Here is a 20,022-nt window from a genome sequence, read left to right on the forward strand (position 1 = left end):
GGGGAGAGTGAGTACAGTGAGGGGAGAGTGAATGACAGTGAGGGGCGAGAATGACAGTGAGGGGAGCGTGAATGACCGTGAGCGTAGAATGAATGACAGTGAGGGGAGAGTCAATGACAGTGAGGGGAGACTGAATGACAGTGATAGGGAGAGTGAGTGACAGTGAGGGTGGAGAGAATGACAGTGAGGGGAGAGTGAAAGAGAGTGAGTGGAGAGTGAATGACAGTAAGGGGAGAGTGAATGACAGTGAGGGGAGAGTGATTGACACTGATTGGAGAGTGAATGACAGTGAGGGGAGAGTGAATGACAATGATAGGGAGAGTGAATGACAGTGAGGGGAGAGTGAATGACAGTGAGGGGAGAGTGAGTGACAGTGATAGGGAGAGAGAGTAACAGTGAGGGGAGAGTGAATGACAGTGAGGGGAGAGTTAGTGACAGTGAGGGGAGAGTGAATGACAGTGAGGGGAGAGTGAATGACATTGAGGAGAGATTGAATCACAGTGAGGGGAGAGTGAATGACAGGGAGGGGAGAGTGAATGAGAGTGATAGGGAGAGTGAATGACAGTGAGGGGAGATTGAATGACAGTGAGGGGAGAGTGAATGACAGTGAGGGGAGATTGAATGACAGTGAGGGGAGAGTGAATGAAAGTGAGGGGAGATTGAATGACAGTGAGGGGAATGCGAGTGACAGTGAGGGGAGAGTGAGTGACAGTGAGGAGAGATTGAATGACAGTGAGGGGGTGTGAATGACAGTGAGGGGAAAGTGAATGACAGTGATAGGGAGAGTGAATGACAGTGAGAGGAGATTGAATGACAGTGAGGGGATAGTGAGTGACAGTGAGGGGAGAGTGAATGACAGTGAGGGGAGATTGAATGACAGTGAGGGGAGAGTGAATGACAGTGAGGGGAAAGTGAATGACAGTGATAGGGAGAGTGAATGACAGTGATTGGGAGAGTGAATTACAGTGAGGGGAGAGTGAATGACAGTGATAGGGATAGTGAAAGTCAGTGAGGGGAGAGTGAATGACAGTGAGGGGGGAGTGAATGACAGTGAGGGGATAGAGAATGACAGTGAGGGGAGAGTGAATGACAGAGAGGGGAGAGTGAATGACAGTGATATGGAGAGTGAATGACAGTGAGGGGAGAGTCATTGACAGTGAGGGGAGAGTGAATGACAGTGAGGGGAGAGTGAATGACAGTGAGGGGAGAGTGAATGACAGTGATAGGGAGAGTGAATGACACTGAGGGGAGAGTGAGTGACAGTGAGGGGAGAGTGAATGACAGTGAGGGGAGAGTGAATGACAGTGAGGGGAGAATGAATGACAGTCAGGGGAGAGTGAGTGACAGTGCGGGGAGAGTGAATGACAGTGAGGGGAGAGTGAATGAGAGTGATAGGGAGAGTGAATGACAATGAGGGGAGAGTGAATGACAGTGAGGGAGAGTGAATGACAGTGAGGGCAGAGTGAATGACAGTGAGGGGCCAGTGAATGACAGTGAGGGAGAGAGAATGACAGTGAGGGGAGAGTGAATGTCAGTGAGTGGAGAGTGAATGACAGTGAGGGGAGAGTGAATGACAGTGAGGGGAGAGTGAATGACAGTGGGGGGAGAGTGAGTGACAGTGAGGGGAGAATGAATGACAGTGACAGGGAGAGTGAATGACAGTGAGGGGAGTTTTAATGACAGGGACGTAGAGTGAATGACAGTGATAGGGAGAGTGAATGACAGTGATGGGGAAAGTGAATGATAGTGAGGGGAGACTTAGTGAAAGTGTGGGGATAGTGAATGACAGTGAGGGGAGAGTGAATGTCAGTGAGGGGAGAGTGAACGACAGTGAGGGAGAGTGAATGACAGTGAGGGAGAGTGAATGACAGTGAGTGGTGAGTGAATGACAGTGAGGGGAGAATGAATGACATTGAGGTAGAGTAAATAACAGTGATAGAGAGAGTGAATGACAGTGAGGGGAGAGTGAGTGACAAAGACGGGGGAGTGACTGACAGTGAGGGGGGAATGAATGACAGTGAGCGGTCAGTGAATGACAGTGAGGGGAGAGTGAATGAGAGTGAGGGGAGAGTGAATGACAGTGATGGGATAGTGAATGACAGTGAGGGGAGAGTAAATACAGTGAGGGGTGAGTGAATGACAGTGAGGGGAGATTGAATGACAGTGAGGGGAGAGAGAATGACAGTGAGGGGATAGTGAATGACAGTGAGCGGAGAGTGAGTGACAGTGAGCGGAGAGTGAGTGACAGTGAGGGGAGAGTGAATGACATTGAAAGGGAGAGTGAGTGACAGTGAGGGGAGAGTGAATGACAGTGAGGGCAGAGTGAATGACAGTGTGGGCAGAGAGAATGACAGTGAGGGAGAGTGAATGACAGTGAGGGGAGATTGAATGACAGTGAGGGAGACTGAATGACAGTGATGGGAGAGTGAATGACAGTGAGGGAGAATGAGTGACAGTGATAGGGAGAGTGAATGACAGTGAGGGGAGAGTGAATGATAGTGAGGGAGAGTGAATGACAGTGAGGGGAGAGTGAATGACAATGACGGGAGAGTGAGTGACAGTGAGGGGAGAGTGAATGGCAGTGAGGGGAGAGTGAGTACAGTGAGGGGAGAGTGAATGACAGTGAGGGGCGAGAATGACAGTGAGGGGAGCGTGAATGACCGTGAGCGTAGAATGAATGACAGTGAGGGGAGAGTCAATGACAGTGAGGGGAGACTGAATGACAGTGATAGGGAGAGTGAGTGACAGTGAGGGTGGAGAGAATGACAGTGAGGGGAGAGTGAAAGAGAGTGAGTGGAGAGTGAATGACAGTGAGGGGAGAGTGAATGACAATGATAGGGAGAGTGAATGACAGTGAGGGGAGAGTGAATGACAGTGACGGGAGAGTGAGTGACAGTGATAGGGAGAGAGAGTAACAGTGAGGGGAGAGTGAATGACAGTGAGGGGAGAGTGAGTGACAGTGAGGGGAGAGTGAATGACAGTGAGGGGAGAGTGAATGACATTGAGGAGAGATTGAATCACAGTGAGGGGAGAGTGAATGACAGGGAGGGGAGAGTGAATGAGAGTGATAGGGAGAGTGAATGACAGTGAGGGGAGAGTGAATGACAGTGAGGGGGGAGTTAATAACAGTGAGGAGAGAGTGAATGAGAGTGATAGGGAGAGTGAATGACAATGAGGGGAGAGTGAATGACAGTGAGGGAGAGTGAATGACAGTGAGGGCAGAGTGAATGACAGTGAGGGGCCAGTGAATGACAGTGAGGGAGAGAGAATGACAGTGAGGGGAGAGTGAATGTCAGTGAGTGGAGAGTGAATGACAGTGAGGGGAGAGTGAATGACAGTGAGGGGAGAGTGAATGACAGTGGGGGGAGAGTGAGTGACAGTGAGGGGAGAATGAATGACAGTGACAGGGAGAGTGAATGACAGTGAGGGGAGTTTTAATGACAGGGACGTAGAGTGAATGACAGTGATAGGGAGAGTGAATGACAGTGATGGGGAAAGTGAATGATAGTGAGGGGAGACTTAGTGAAAGTGTGGGGATAGTGAATGACAGTGAGGGGAGAGTGAATGTCAGTGAGGGGAGAGTGAACGACAGTGAGGGAGAGTGAATGACAGTGAGGGAGAGTGAATGACAGTGAGTGGTGAGTGAATGACAGTGAGGGGAGAATGAATGACATTGAGGTAGAGTAAATAACAGTGATAGAGAGAGTGAATGACAGTGAGGGGAGAGTGAGTGACAAAGACGGGGGAGTGACTGACAGTGAGGGGGGAATGAATGACAGTGAGCGGTCAGTGAATGACAGTGAGGGGAGAGTGAATGAGAGTGAGGGGAGAGTGAATGACAGTGATGGGATAGTGAATGACAGTGAGGGGAGAGTAAATACAGTGAGGGGTGAGTGAATGACAGTGAGGGGAGATTGAATGACAGTGAGGGGAGAGAGAATGACAGTGAGGGGATAGTGAATGACAGTGAGCGGAGAGTGAGTGACAGTGAGCGGAGAGTGAGTGACAGTGAGGGGAGAGTGAATGACATTGAAAGGGAGAGTGAGTGACAGTGAGGGGAGAGTGAATGACAGTGAGGGCAGAGTTAATGACAGTGAGGGGAGAGTAAATGACAGTGAGGGCAGAGTGAATGACAGTGAGTGGTGCTTGAATGACAGTGAGGGGAGAGTGAATGACAGTGAGGGGGAGTGAATGACATTGAGGGGAGATTGAATGACAGTGAGGGAGAGTGAATGACAGTGAGGGGAGAGTGAATGACAGTGAGGGGAGAGTGAATGACAGTGAGGGCAGAGTGAATGACAGTGATTGGGAGAGTGAATGACAGTGAGGGGAGTGTGAATGACAGTGAGCGGAGTGTGAATGACAGTGAGGGGAGAGTGAATGACAGTGTGGGCAGAGAGAATGACAGTGAGGGAGAGTGAATGACAGTGAGGGGAGATTGAATGACAGTGAGGGAGACTGAATGACAGTGATGGGAGAGTGAATGACAGTGAGGGAGAATGAGTGACAGTGATAGGGAGAGTGAATGACAGTGAGGGGAGAGTGAATGATAGTGAGGGAGAGTGAATGACAGTGAGGGGAGAGTGAATGACAATGACGGGAGAGTGAGTGACAGTGAGGGGAGAGTGAATGGCAGTGAGGGGAGAGTGAGTACAGTGAGGGGAGAGTGAATGACAGTGAGGGGCGAGAATGACAGTGAGGGGAGCGTGAATGACCGTGAGCGTAGAATGAATGACAGTGAGGGGAGAGTCAATGACAGTGAGGGGAGACTGAATGACAGTGATAGGGAGAGTGAGTGACAGTGAGGGTGGAGAGAATGACAGTGAGGGGAGAGTGAAAGAGAGTGAGTGGAGAGTGAATGACAGTGAGGGGAGAGTGAATGACAATGATAGGGAGAGTGAATGACAGTGAGGGGAGAGTGAATGACAGTGACGGGAGAGTGAGTGACAGTGATAGGGAGAGAGAGTAACAGTGAGGGGAGAGTGAATGACAGTGAGGGGAGAGTGAGTGACAGTGAGGGGAGAGTGAATGACAGTGAGGGGAGAGTGAATGACATTGAGGAGAGATTGAATCACAGTGAGGGGAGAGTGAATGACAGGGAGGGGAGAGTGAATGAGAGTGATAGGGAGAGTGAATGACAGTGAGGGGAGAGTGAATGACAGTGAGGGGGGAGTTAATGACAGTGAGGAGAGAGTGAATGACAGTGAGGGGAGAGTGAATGACAGTGATAGGGAGAGTGAATGACAGTGAGGGGAGAGTGAATGACAGTGATAGGGAGAGTGAATGTCAGTGAGGGGAGAGTGAATGGCAGTGAGGGGGGAGTTAATGACAGTGAGGAGAGTGTGAATGACAGTGAGGGGAGAGTGAATGACAGTGAGGGGGGAGTGAATGACAGTGAGTGGAAAGTGAGTGACAGTGAGGGGAGAGTGAATGACAATGAGGGGAGAATGAATGAAAGTGAGGGGAGAGTGAATGACAATGAGGGGAAAGTGAATGACAGTGAGAGGATATAGAATGACAGTGAGGGGAGAGTTAATAACAGTGAGTGGAGAGTGAATGACAGTGATATGGAGAGTGAATTACAGTGAGGGGAGAATCAGTGACAGTGAGGGGAGAGTGAATTACAGTGAGGGGAGAGTGAGTGACTGTGAGGGGGGACTGAATGACAGTGAGGGGAGAGTGAGTGACTGTGAGGGGGGAGTGAATGACAGTGAGGTGAGAGTGAGTGACAGTGAGGGGAGAGTGAGTGACAGTGAGGGTAGAGTGAATGACAGTGAGGGGAGAGTGAGTGACAGTGAGGGCAAGTGAATGACAGTGAGGGGAGAGTGAGTGACTGTGAGGGGGGAGTGAATGACAGTGAGGTGAGAGTGAGTGACAGTGAGGCGGGAGTGAATGACAGTGAGGGGAGAGTGAGAGACAGTGATGGGATAGAGAATGAAAGTGAGGGGTGAGTGAATGACAGTGAGGGGAGAGTGAATGACAGTGAAGGGAGAGTGAATGACAGTGAGGGGAGAGTGAGTGACAGTGATAGGGAGAGTGAATGACAGTGATAGGGAGAGTGAAAGACGGTGGTAGGGAGAGTGAATGACAGTCAGGGGAGAGTGAGTGTCAGTGAGGGGAGAATTAATGACAGTGAGGGGAGATTGAGTGACAGTGAGGGGAGAGTGAATGACAGTGAGGGGAGAGTGAATGAGAGTGATTGGGAGAGTGAATGACAATGAGGGGAGAGTGAATGACAGTGAGGGAGAGTGAATGACAGTGAGGGGAGAGTGAATGAGAGTGAGGGGTTAGTGAATGAGATTGAGGGAGAGTGAATGAAAGTGAGGGGAGAGTGAATGACAGTGAGGGGAGAGTGAATGACAGTGAGGGGAGAGTGAATGTCAGTGATAGGGAGAGTGAATGACAGTGAGGGGAGAGTGAGTGACAGTGAGGGGAGAGTGAAAGACATTGATAGGGAGAGTGAATGACAGTGAGGGGGGAGTGAATGACAGTGAGGGGAGAGTGAATGACAGTGAGGTAGAATGAATGACAGTGATAGGGAGAGTGAAAGACCGTGATAGGGATAGTGTATGATAGTGAGGGGAGAGTCAGTGAAAGTGAGGGGAGAGTGAATGACAGTGAGGGGAGAGTGAATGTCAGTGAGGGGAGAGTGAATGACAGTGAGGGAGAGTAAATGACAGTGATAGGGAGAGTGAATGACAGTGAGGGGAGAGTGAATGACAGTGAGGGGTGAGTGAATGACAGTGAGGGGGGAGTGAATGACAGTGAGGGGAGAGTGAGTGACAGTGAGGGGAGAGTGAATGACAGTGAGGGGAGAGTGAATGACAGTGAGCGGAGAGAGAATGACAGTGATGGGAGAGTGAATGAGAGTGAGAGGAGAGTGAATGACAGTGAGGGGAGAGTGAATGACAGTGAGGTGAGAATGAGTGACAGTGAGGTGAGAGTGAATGACATTGAAAGGGAGAGTGAGTGACAGTGATGGGATAGTGAATGACAGTGAGGGCAGAGTGAATGACAGTGAGGGGAGAGTGAATGACAGAGATAGGGAGAGTGAATGACAGTGAGGGGAGAGTGAATGACAGTGAGGGTAGAGTGAATGACAGTGAGGGCAGAATGAATGACAGTGATATAGAGAGTGAGTGACCGTGATAGGGAGATTGACTGACAGTGAGAGGAGAGTGAGTGACAGTGAGGGGAGAGTGAATGACAGTGAGGGGAGACTGAATGTCAGTGAGGGGAGAATGAATGACAGTGAGGATAGAGTGAATGACAGTGAGGGGAGAGTGAATGACAGTGAGGGGAGAGTTAATGACAGAGAGGGGAGATTGAATGACAGTGAGGGGAGAGTGAATGACAGTGAGGGGAGAGTGAATGACAGTGAGGGGAGATTGAATGACAGTGAGGGGAGATTGAATGACAGTGAAAGGGAGAGTGAATGACAGTGAGGGGAGTTTGAGAGACAGTGAGGAGAGAGTGAATGACAGTGAGGGGAGAGTCAATGATAGTGATAGGGAGAGTGAATGACAGTGAGGGGAGAGTGAATGACAGTGAGGGGAGAGTGAATGACAGTGATAGGGAGAGTGAATTTCAGTGATAGGGCGAGTGAATGACAGTGATGGGGAGAGTGAATAACAGTGAGGGGAGAGTGAATGACAGTGAGGTGAGATTGAATGACAGTGAGGGGAGAGTGAATGACAGTGAGGAGAGAGTGAGTGACAGTGAGGCTGAGTGAATGACAGTGATGGGGAGAGTGAATGACAGTGATAGGGAGAGTGAATGACAGTGAGGGGAGACTGAAAGACAGTGAGGGGTGAGTGAATGACAGTGAGTGGAGAGTGAATGACAGTGATAGGGAGAGTGAATGACAGTGATAGGGAGAGTGAATGACAGTGATGGGGAGAGTGAATGACAGTGATAGGGAGAGTGAATGACAGTGAGGGGAGACTGAATGACAGTGAGGGGTGAGTGAATGACAGTGAGTGGAGAGTGAATGACAGTGAGGGGAGAGTGAATGACAGTGAGTGGAGAGTGAATGACAGTGAGGGGAGAGTGAATGACAGTGAGGGGAAAGTGAATGACAGTGATAGGGAGAGTGAATGACAGTGATTGGGAGAGTGAATTACAGTGAGGGGAGAGTGAATGACAGTGAGGGGAGAGTGAATGACAGTGAGGGCAGAGTGAATGACAGTGATTGGGAGAGTGAATGACAGTGAGGGGAGTGTGAATGACAGTGAGCGGAGTGTGAATGACAGTGAGGGGAGAGTGAATGACAGTGTGGGCAGAGAGAATGACAGTGAGGGAGAGTGAATGACAGTGAGGGGAGATTGAATGACAGTGAGGGAGACTGAATGACAGTGATGGGAGAGTGAATGACAGTGAGGGAGAATGAGTGACAGTGATAGGGAGAGTGAATGACAGTGAGGGGAGAGTGAATGATAGTGAGGGAGAGTGAATGACAGTGAGGGGAGAGTGAATGACAATGACGGGAGAGTGAGTGACAGTGAGGGGAGAGTGAATGGCAGTGAGGGGAGAGTGAGTACAGTGAGGGGAGAGTGAATGACAGTGAGGGGCGAGAATGACAGTGAGGGGAGCGTGAATGACCGTGAGCGTAGAATGAATGACAGTGAGGGGAGAGTCAATGACAGTGAGGGGAGACTGAATGACAGTGATAGGGGGAGTGAGTGACAGTGAGGGTGGAGAGAATGACAGTGAGGGGAGAGTGAAAGAGAGTGAGTGGAGAGTGAATGACAGTAAGGGGAGAGTGAATGACAGTGAGGGGAGAGTGATTGACACTGATTGGAGAGTGAATGACAGTGAGGGGAGAGTGAATGACAGTGACGGGAGAGTGAGTGACAGTGATAGGGAGTGAGAGTAACAGTGAGGGGAGAGTGAATGACAGTGAGCGGAGAGTGAGTGACAGTGAGGGGAGAGTGAATGACAGTGAGGGGAGAGTGAATGACATTGAGGAGAGATTGAATCACAGTGAGGGGAGAGTGAATGACAGGGAGGGGAGAGTGAATGAGAGTGATAGGGAGAGTGAATGACAGTGAGGGGAGAGTGAATGATAGTGAGGGGAGAGTCAATGACAGTGTGCGGAAGGTGAGTGACAGTGAGGGGAGAGTTAATGACAGTGAGGGGAGACTGAATGACAGTGAGGTGGGAGTGAATGACAGTGATAAGGAGAGTTAATGACAGTGAGGGGTGAGTGAATGACAGTGACGGGAGAGTGAGTGACAGTGATAGGGAGTGAGAGTAACAGTGAGGGGAGAGTGAATGACAGTGAGGGGAGAGTGAGTGACAGTGAGGGGAGAGTGAATGACAGTGAGGGGAGAGTGAATGACATTGAGGAGAGATTGAATCACAGTGAGGGGAGAGTGAATGACAGGGAGGGGAGAGTGAATGAGAGTGATAGGGAGAGTGAATGACAGTGAGGGGAGATTGAATGACAGTGAGGGGAGAGTGAATGACAGTGAGGGGAGATTGAATGACAGTGAGGGGAGAGTGAATGAAAGTGAGGGGAGATTGAATGACAGTGAGGGGAATGCGAGTGACAGTGAGGGGAGAGTGAGTGACAGTGAGGAGAGATTGAATGACAGTGAGGGGGTGTGAATGACAGTGAGGGGAAAGTGAATGACAGTGATAGGGAGAGTGAATGACAGTGAGAGGAGATTGAATGACAGTGAGGGGATAGTGAGTGACAGTGAGGGGAGAGTGAATGACAGTGAGGGGAGATTGAATGACAGTGAGGGGAGTGTGAATGACAGTGAGGGGAAAGTGAATGACAGTGATAGGGAGAGTGAATGACAGTGATTGGGAGAGTGAATTACAGTGAGGGGAGAGTGAATGACAGTGATAGGGATAGTGAAAGTCAGTGAGGGGAGAGTGAATGACAGTGAGGTTGTAGTGAATGACAGTGAGGGGATAGAGAATGACAGTGAGGGGAGAGTGAATGACAGAGAGGGGAGAGTGAATGACAGTGATATGGAGAGTGAATTACAGTAAGGGGAGAGTCATTGACAGTGAGGGGAGAGTGAATGACAGTGAGGGGAGAGTGAATGACAGTGAGGGGAGAGTGAATGACAGTGATAGGGAGAGTGAATGACACTGAGGGGAGAGTGAGTGACAGTGAGGGGAGAGTGAATGACAGTGAGGGGAGAGTGAATGACAGTGAGGGGAGAATGAATGACAGTCAGGGGAGAGTGAGTGACAGTGCGGGGAGAGTGAATGACAGTGAGGGGAGAGTGAATGAGAGTGATAGGGAGAGTGAATGACAATGAGGGGAGAGTGAATGACAGTGAGGGAGAGTGAATGACAGTGAGGGCAGAGTGAATGACAGTGAGGGGCCAGTGAATGACAGTGAGGGAGAGAGAATGACAGTGAGGGGAGAGTGAATGTCAGTGAGTGGAGAGTGAATGACAGTGAGGGGAGAGTGAATGACAGTGAGGGGAGAGTGAATGACAGTGGGGGGAGAGTGAGTGACAGTGAGGGGAGAATGAATGACAGTGACAGGGAGAGTGAATGACAGTGAGGGGAGTTTTAATGACAGGGACGTAGAGTGAATGACAGTGATAGGGAGAGTGAATGACAGTGATGGGGAAAGTGAATGATAGTGAGGGGAGACTTAGTGAAAGTGTGGGGATAGTGAATGACAGTGAGGGGAGAGTGAATGTCAGTGAGGGGAGAGTGAACGACAGTGAGGGAGAGTGAATGACAGTGAGGGAGAGTGAATGACAGTGAGTGGTGAGTGAATGACAGTGAGGGGAGAATGAATGACATTGAGGTAGAGTAAATAACAGTGATAGAGAGAGTGAATGACAGTGAGGGGAGAGTGAGTGATAAAGACGGGGGAGTGACTGACAGTGAGGGGGGAATGAATGACAGTGAGCGGTCAGTGAATGACAGTGAGGGGAGAGTGAATGAGAGTGAGGGGAGAGTGAATGACAGTGATGGGATAGTGAATGACAGTGAGGGGAGAGTAAATACAGTGAGGGGTGAGTGAATGACAGTGAGGGGAGATTGAATGACAGTGAGGGGAGAGAGAATGACAGTGAGGGGATAGTGAATGACAGTGAGCGGAGAGTGAGTGACAGTGAGCGGAGAGTGAGTGACAGTGAGGGGAGAGTGAATGACATTGAAAGGGAGAGTGAGTGACAGTGAGGGGAGAGTGAATGACAGTGAGGGCAGAGTTAATGACAGTGAGGGGAGAGTAAATGACAGTGAGGGCAGAGTGAATGACAGTGAGTGGTGCTTGAATGACAGTGAGGGGAGAGTGAATGACAGTGAGGGGGAGTGAATGACATTGAGGGGAGATTGAATGACAGTGATAGGGAGAGTGAATGACAGTGAGGGGAGAGTGAATGACAGTGAGGGGAGAGTGAATGACAGTGAGGGCAGAGTGAATGACAGTGATTGGGAGAGTGAATGACAGTGAGGGGAGTGTGAATGACAGTGAGCGGAGTGTGAATGACAGTGAGGGGAGAGTGAATGACAGTGTGGGCAGAGAGAATGACAGTGAGGGAGAGTGAATGACAGTGAGGGGAGATTGAATGACAGTGAGGGAGACTGAATGACAGTGATGGGAGAGTGAATGACAGTGAGGGAGAATGAGTGACAGTGATAGGGAGAGTGAATGACAGTGAGGGGAGAGTGAATGATAGTGAGGGAGAGTGAATGACAGTGAGGGGAGAGTGAATGACAATGACGGGAGAGTGAGTGACAGTGAGGGGAGAGTGAATGGCAGTGAGGGGAGAGTGAGTACAGTGAGGGGAGAGTGAATGACAGTGAGGGGCGAGAATGACAGTGAGGGGAGCGTGAATGACCGTGAGCGTAGAATGAATGACAGTGAGGGGAGAGTCAATGACAGTGAGGGGAGACTGAATGACAGTGATAGGGAGAGTGAGTGACAGTGAGGGTGGAGAGAATGACAGTGAGGGGAGAGTGAAAGAGAGTGAGTGGAGAGTGAATGACAGTGAGGGGAGAGTGAATGACAATGATAGGGAGAGTGAATGACAGTGAGGGGAGAGTGAATGACAGTGACGGGAGAGTGAGTGACAGTGATAGGGAGAGAGAGTAACAGTGAGGGGAGAGTGAATGACAGTGAGGGGAGAGTGAGTGACAGTGAGGGGAGAGTGAATGACAGTGAGGGGAGAGTGAATGACATTGAGGAGAGATTGAATCACAGTGAGGGGAGAGTGAATGACAGGGAGGGGAGAGTGAATGAGAGTGAGGGGAGAGTGAATGACAGTGAGGGGAGAGTGAATGACAGTGAGGGGAGAGTGAATGACAGTGAGGGGGGAGTTAATGACAGTGAGGAGAGAGTGAATGACAGTGAGGGGAGAGTGAATGACAGTGATAGGGAGAGTGAATGACAGTGAGGGGAGAGTGAATGACAGTGAGGGGAGAGTGAATGACAGTGAGGGGGGAGTTAATGACAGTGAGGAGAGAGTGAATGACAGTGAGGGGAGAGTGAATGACAGTGATAGGGAGAGTGAATGACAGTGAGGGGAGAGTGAATGACAGTGATAGGGAGAGTGAATGTCAGTGAGGGGAGAGTGAATGGCAGTGAGGGGGGAGTTAATGACAGTGAGGAGAGTGTGAATGACAGTGAGGGGAGAGTGAATGACAGTGAGGGGGGAGTGAATGACAGTGATAGGGAGAGTGAATGACAGTGAGGGGAGAGTGAATGACAGTGAGGGGAGAGTGAATGACAGTGAGGGGGGAGTTAATGACAGTGAGGAGAGAGTGAATGACAGTGAGGGGAGAGTGAATGACAGTGAGGGGAGAGTGAATGACAGTGAGGGGAAAGTGAGTGACAGTGAGGGGAGAGTGAATGACAATGAGGGGAGAATGAATGAAAGTGAGGGGAGAGTGAATGACAATGAGGGGAAAGTGAATGACAGTGAGAGGATATAGAATGACAGTGAGGGGAGAGTTAATAACAGTGAGTGGAGAGTGAATGACAGTGATATGGAGAGTGAATTACAGTGAGGGGAGAATCAGTGACAGTGAGGGGAGAGTGAATTACAGTGAGGGGAGAGTGAGTTACTGTGAGGGGGGACTGAATGACAGTGAGGGGAGAGTGAGTGACTGTGAGGGGGGAGTGAATGACAGTGAGGTGAGAGTGAGTGACAGTGAGGGGAGAGTGAGTGACATTGAGGGTAGAGTGAATGACAGTGAGGGGAGAGTGAGTGACAGTGAGGGCAAGTGAATGACAGTGAGGGGAGAGTGAGTGACTGTGAGGGGGGAGTGAATGACAGTGAGGTGAGAGTGAGTGACAGTGAGGCGGGAGTGAATGACAGTGAGGGGAGAGTGAGAGACAGTGATGGGATAGAGAATGAAAGTGAGGGGTGAGTGAATGACAGTGAGGGGAGAGTGAATGACAGTGAAGGGAGAGTGAATGACAGTGAGGGGAGAGTGAGTGACAGTGATAGGGAGAGTGAATGACAGTGATAGGGAGAGTGAAAGACGGTGGTAGGGAGAGTGAATGACAGTCAGGGGAGAGTGAGTGTCAGTGAGGGGAGAATTAATGACAGTGAGGGGAGATTGAGTGACAGTGAGGGGAGAGTGAATGACAGTGAGGGGAGAGTGAATGAGAGTGATTGGGAGAGTGAATGACAATGAGGGGAGAGTGAATGACAGTGAGGGAGAGTGAATGACAGTGAGGGGAGAGTGAATGAGAGTGAGGGGTTAGTGAATGAGATTGAGGGAGAGTGAATGACAGTGATAGGGAGAGTGAATGACAGTGAGGGGAGAGTGAATGACAGTGATAGGGAGAGTGAATGTCAGTGAGGGGAGAGTGAATGACAGTGATAGGGAGAGTGAATGTCAGTGAGGGGAGAGTGAATGGCAGTGAGGGGGGAGTTAATGACAGTGATAGGGAGAGTGAATGACAGTGAGGGGAGAGTGAATGACAGTGATAGGGAGAGTGAATGTCAGTGAGGGGAGAGTGAATGGCAGTGAGGGGGGAGTTAATGACAGTGAGGAGAGTGTGAATGACAGTGAGGGGAGAGTGAATGACAGTGAGGGGGGAGTGAATGACAGTGATAGGGAGAGTGAATGACAGTGAGGGGAGAGTGAATGACAGTGAGGGGAGAGTGAATGACAGTGAGGGGGGAGTTAATGACAGTGAGGAGAGAGTGAATGACAGTGAGGGGAGAGTGAATGACAGTGAGGGGAGAGTGAATGACAGTGAGGGGAAAGTGAGTGACAGTGAGGGGAGAGTGAATGACAATGAGGGGAGAATGAATGAAAGTGAGGGGAGAGTGAATGACAATGAGGGGAAAGTGAATGACAGTGAGAGGATATAGAATGACAGTGAGGGGAGAGTTAATAACAGTGAGTGGAGAGTGAATGACAGTGATATGGAGAGTGAATTACAGTGAGGGGAGAATCAGTGACAGTGAGGGGAGAGTGAATTACAGTGAGGGGAGAGTGAGTTACTGTGAGGGGGGACTGAATGACAGTGAGGGGAGAGTGAGTGACTGTGAGGGGGGAGTGAATGACAGTGAGGTGAGAGTGAGTGACAGTGAGGGGAGAGTGAGTGACATTGAGGGTAGAGTGAATGACAGTGAGGGGAGAGTGAGTGACAGTGAGGGCAAGTGAATGACAGTGAGGGGAGAGTGAGTGACTGTGAGGGGGGAGTGAATGACAGTGAGGTGAGAGTGAGTGACAGTGAGGCGGGAGTGAATGACAGTGAGGGGAGAGTGAGAGACAGTGATGGGATAGAGAATGAAAGTGAGGGGTGAGTGAATGACAGTGAGGGGAGAGTGAATGACAGTGAAGGGAGAGTGAATGACAGTGAGGGGAGAGTGAGTGACAGTGATAGGGAGAGTGAATGACAGTGATAGGGAGAGTGAAAGACGGTGGTAGGGAGAGTGAATGACAGTCAGGGGAGAGTGAGTGTCAGTGAGGGGAGAATTAATGACAGTGAGGGGAGATTGAGTGACAGTGAGGGGAGAGTGAATGACAGTGAGGGGAGAGTGAATGAGAGTGATTGGGAGAGTGAATGACAATGAGGGGAGAGTGAATGACAGTGAGGGAGAGTGAATGACAGTGAGGGGAGAGTGAATGAGAGTGAGGGGTTAGTGAATGAGATTGAGGGAGAGTGAATGAAAGTGAGGGGAGAGTGAATGACAGTGAGGGGAGAGTGAATGACAGTGAGGGGAGAGTGAATGTCAGTGATAGGGAGAGTGAATGACAGTGAGGGGAGAGTGAGTGACAGTGAGGGGAGAGTGAAAGACATTGATAGGGAGAGTGAATGACAGTGAGGGGGGAGTGAATGACAGTGAGGGGAGAGTGAATGACAGTGAGGTAGAATGAATGACAGTGATAGGGAGAGTGAAAGACCGTGATAGGGATAGTGTATGATAGTGAGGGGAGAGTCAGTGAAAGTGAGGGGAGAGTGAATGACAGTGAGGGGAGAGTGAATGTCAGTGAGGGGAGAGTGAATGACAGTGAGGGAGAGTAAATGACAGTGATAGGGAGAGTGAATGACAGTGAGGGGAGAGTGAATGACAGTGAGGGGTGAGTGAATGACAGTGAGGGGGGAGTGAATGACACTGAGGGGAGAGTGAGTGACAGTGAGGGGAGAGTGAATGACAGTGAGGGGAGAGTGAATGACAGTGAGCGGAGAGAGAATGACAGTGATGGGAGAGTGAATGAGAGTGAGAGGAGAGTGAATGACAGTGAGGGGAGAGTGAATGACAGTGAGGTGAGAATGAGTGACAGTGAGGTGAGAGTGAATGACATTGAAAGGGAGAGTGAGTGACAGTGATGGGATAGTGAATGACAGTGAGGGCAGAGTGAATGACAGTGAGGGGAGAGTGAATGACAGAGATAGGGAGAGTGAATGACAGTGAGGGGAGAGTGAATGACAGTGAGGGTAGAGTGAATGACAGTAAGGGCAGAATGAATGACAGTGATATAGAGAGTGAGTGACCGTGATAGGGAGATTGACTGACAGTGAGAGGAGAGTGAGTGACAGTGAGGGGAGAGTGAATGACAGTGAGGGGAGACTGAATGTCAGTGAGGGGAGAATGAATGACAGTGAGGATAGAGTGAATGACAGTGAGGGGAGAGTGAATGACAGTGAGGGGAGAGTTAATGACAGAGAGGGGAGATTGAATGACAGTGAGGGGAGAGTGAATGACAGTGAGGGGAGAGTGAATGACAGTGAGTGGAGATTGAATGACAGTGAGGGGAGATGGAATGACAGTGAAAGGGAGAGTGAATGACAGTGAGGGGAGTTTGAGAGACAGTGAGGAGAGAGTGAATGACAGTGAGGGGAGAGTCAATGATAGTGATAGGGAGAGTGAATGACAGTGAGGGGAGAGTGAATGACAGTGAGGGGAGAGTGAATGACAGTGATAGGGAGAGTGAATTTCAGTGATAGGGCGAGTGAATGACAGTGATGGGGAGAGTGAATAACAGTGAGGGGAGAGTGAATGACAGTGAGGTGAGATTGAATGACAGTGAGGGGAGAGTGAATGACAGTGAGGAGAGAGTGAGTGACAGTGAGGCTGAGTGAATGACAGTGATGGGGAGAGTGAATGACAGTGATAGGGAGAGTGAATGACAGTGAGGGGAGACTGAAAGACAGTGAGGGGTGAGTGAATGACAGTGAGTGGAGAGTGAATGACAGTGATAGGGAGAGTGAATGACAGTGATAGGGAGAGTGAATGACAGTGATGGGGAGAGTGAATGACAGTGATAGGGAGAGTGAATGACAGTGAGGGGAGACTGAATGACAGTGAGGGGTGAGTGAATGACAGTGAGTGGAGAGTGAATGACACTGATAGGGACAGTGAATGAGACTGAGGGGAGAGTGAATGACAGTGAGGGGAGAGTGAATGACAGTGATTGGGAGAGTGAATGACAGTGAGGGGAGTGTGAATGACAGTGAGGGGAGAGTTTTTGACAGTGAGGGGAGAGTGAATGACAGTGATAGGCAGAGTGAATGATAGTGAGGGGAGAGTGAATGATGGTGATTGGCAGAGTGAATGACAGTGCGGGGAGAGTGAATGACAGTGAGGGGAGAGTGAATGACAGTGAGGGGAGAGTGAATGACAGTGAGGGGAGCGTGAATGACATTGAGGGGAGAGTGAATGACAGTGAGGGGAGAGTGAATGACAGTGAGGGGAGAGTGAATGACAGTGATAGGCAGAGTGAATGACAGTGAGGGGAGAGTGAATGACGGTGATAGGCAGAGTGTATGACAGTGAGGGGAGAGTGAATGACAGTGAGGGGAGAGTGAATGACAGTGAGGGGAGCGTGAATGACATTGAGGGGAGAGTGAATGACAGTGAAGGGAGAGTGAATGACAGTGAGGGTAGCGTGAATGACAGTGAGGGGACAGTGAATGACAGTGAGGGGAGAGTGAATCACAGCGAGGGGACAGTGAATCACAGTGAGGGTACAGTGAGTGACTGTGAGGGGAGATTGAATGACAGCGATAGGGACAGTGAATGACAGTGACGGGAGAGTGAGTGACAGTGAGGGAAGAGTGAATGACAGTGAAGGGATAGTGAGTGACAGTGAGGGGAGAGTGAATGACAGTGAGGGGAGAGTGAATGACAGTGAGGGGAGATTGAATGACAATGAGGGGTGAGTGAATCACAGTCAGGGGAGCGTGAATGACAGTGAGGGGAGAGTGAGTGATAGTGTTTGGGAGATGGAATGACAGTGAGGGGAGGGTGAATGACAGAGAGGGGAGAGTGAGTGACACTGATATGGAGAGTGAATGACAGTGAGGGGAGAGTGAATGACAGTGAGGGGAAAGTGAGTGACAGTGAGGGGAGTGTGACTCACACTGATATGGAGAGTGAACGATAGTGATAGGGAGAGTGAGTGACAGTGAGGGAAGAGTGAATGACAGTGAGGGGATAGTGAGTGACAGTGAGGGGAGAGTGAATGACAGCGAGGGGAGAGTGAATGACAGTGAGGGGAGAGTAAATGACAGTGAGGGGCGAGTGAATCAGAGTGAGGGGAGAGTGAATGACAGTGAGGGGATAGTGAATGTCAGTGACAGGGCGAGTGAATGACAGTGAGGGGAGAGTAAATGACAGTGAGGGGAGATTGAATGACAGTGAGGGGAGAGTGAATGACAGTGAGGGGAGATTGAATGACAGTGAGGGGAGAGTGAATGACAGTGAGGGGAGATTGAAAGACAGTGAGGGGAGAGTGAATGACAGTGAGGGGAGAGTGAATGACAGTGAGGGGAGATTGAATGAAAGTGAGGGGAGATTGAATGACAGTGAAAGGGAGAGTGAATGACAGTGAGGGGAGATTGAGAGACAGTGAGGGGAGAGTGAATGACAGAGAGGGGAGAGTCAATGATAGTGATAGGGAGAGTGAATGAAAGTGAGGGGAGAGTGATTGACAGTGAGGGGAGAGTGAATGACAGTGATAGGGAGAGTGAATGTCAGTGATTGGGAGAGTGAATGACAGTGATGGGGAGAGTGAATAACAGTGAGGGGAGAGTGAATGACAGTGAGGTGAGAGTGAATGACAGTGAGGGGAGAGTGCATGACAGTGAGGAGAGAGTGAGTGACAGTGAGGCAGAGTGAATGACAGTGATGGGGAGAATGAATGACAGTGATAGGGAGAGTGAATGACAGTGAGGCGAGACTGAAAGACAGTCAGGGGTGAGTGAATGACAGTGAGTGGAGAGTGAATGACAGTGTGGGGAGAGTCAATGCCAGTGAGGGGAGAGTGAATGACAGTGATAGGGAGAGTGAGTGACAGTGAGGGTGCAGAGAATGACAGTGAGGGGAGAGTGAATGACAGTGAGGGGAGAGTGAATGACAGTGAGGGGAGAGTGAATGACACTGAATGGAGAGTGAATGACAGTGAGGTGAGAGTTAATGACACTGATATGGAGAGTGAATGACAGTGAGGGGAGAGTGAATGACAGTGAGGGGAGAGTGAGTGACAGTGATAGGGAGAGAGAGTGACAGAGAGGGGAGAGTGAATGACAGTGAGGTGGGAGTGAATGACAGTGAGGGGAAAGTGAGTGACAGTGAGGGGAGAGTGAATGACAGTGAGGGGAGATTGAATGACAGTGAGGGGAGAGTGAATGACAGTGAGGGGAGATTGAATGACAGTGAGGGGAGAGTGAATGACAGTGAGGGGAGATTGAATGACAGTGAGGGGAAAGCGAGTGACAGTGAGGGGAGAGTGAATGACAGTGAGGGGAGATTGAATGACAGTGAGGGGAGAGTGAGTGACAGTGATAGGGAGAGTGAGAGGCAGTGAGGGGAGAATAAATGACAGTGAGGGGAGAGTGAGTGACAGTGAGGGGATAGTGAGTGACAGTGAGGGGATAGTGAGTGACAGTGAGGGGTGAGTGTGTGACACTGATATGGAGAGTGAATGACAGTGATAGGGAGAGTGCGTGAGAGTGAGGGAAGAGTGAATGACAGTGAGGGGCGAGTGAATGACAGTGATAGGGAGAGTGAATGACAGTGATGGGAGAGTGAATGACAGTGATAGGGTGAGTGAATGACAGCGAGGGGCGAGTGAATGACAGTGATAGGGAGAGTGAATGACAGTGATGGGAGAGTGAATGACAGTGATAGGGTGAGTGAATGACAGCGAGGGGAGAGTGAATGACGGTGATAGGGAGAGTGAATGACAGTGAGGGCAGCGTGAATGACAGTCAGGGGAGAGTGAATGATGGTGATAGGCAGAGTGAAAGACAGTGAGGGGAGAGTGAATGACGGTGATAGGCAGTGTGAAAGACAGTGAGGGGAGAGTGAATGAGAGTGAGGGGAGAGTGAATGACAGTGAGGGGAGAGTGAATGACAGTGAGGGGAGAGTGAATGACAGTGAGGGGAGAGTGAATCACAATGAGGGGAGACTGAATCACAGTGAGGGGACAGTGAATGACAGTGAGGGGAGAGTGAGTGACAGTGAGGGGAGAGTGAGTGACAGTGATAGTTAGAGTGAATGACAGTGAGGGGAGAGTGAATGACAGTGAGGGGAGAGTGAATCGCAGTGAGGGGTGAGTGAATGACAGTGAGGGGA

Source organism: Cetorhinus maximus, chromosome 6, assembly GCF_964194155.1.
Source record: "Cetorhinus maximus chromosome 6, sCetMax3.hap1.1, whole genome shotgun sequence".
NCBI classification, from domain to species: Eukaryota; Metazoa; Chordata; class Chondrichthyes; order Lamniformes; family Cetorhinidae; genus Cetorhinus; species Cetorhinus maximus.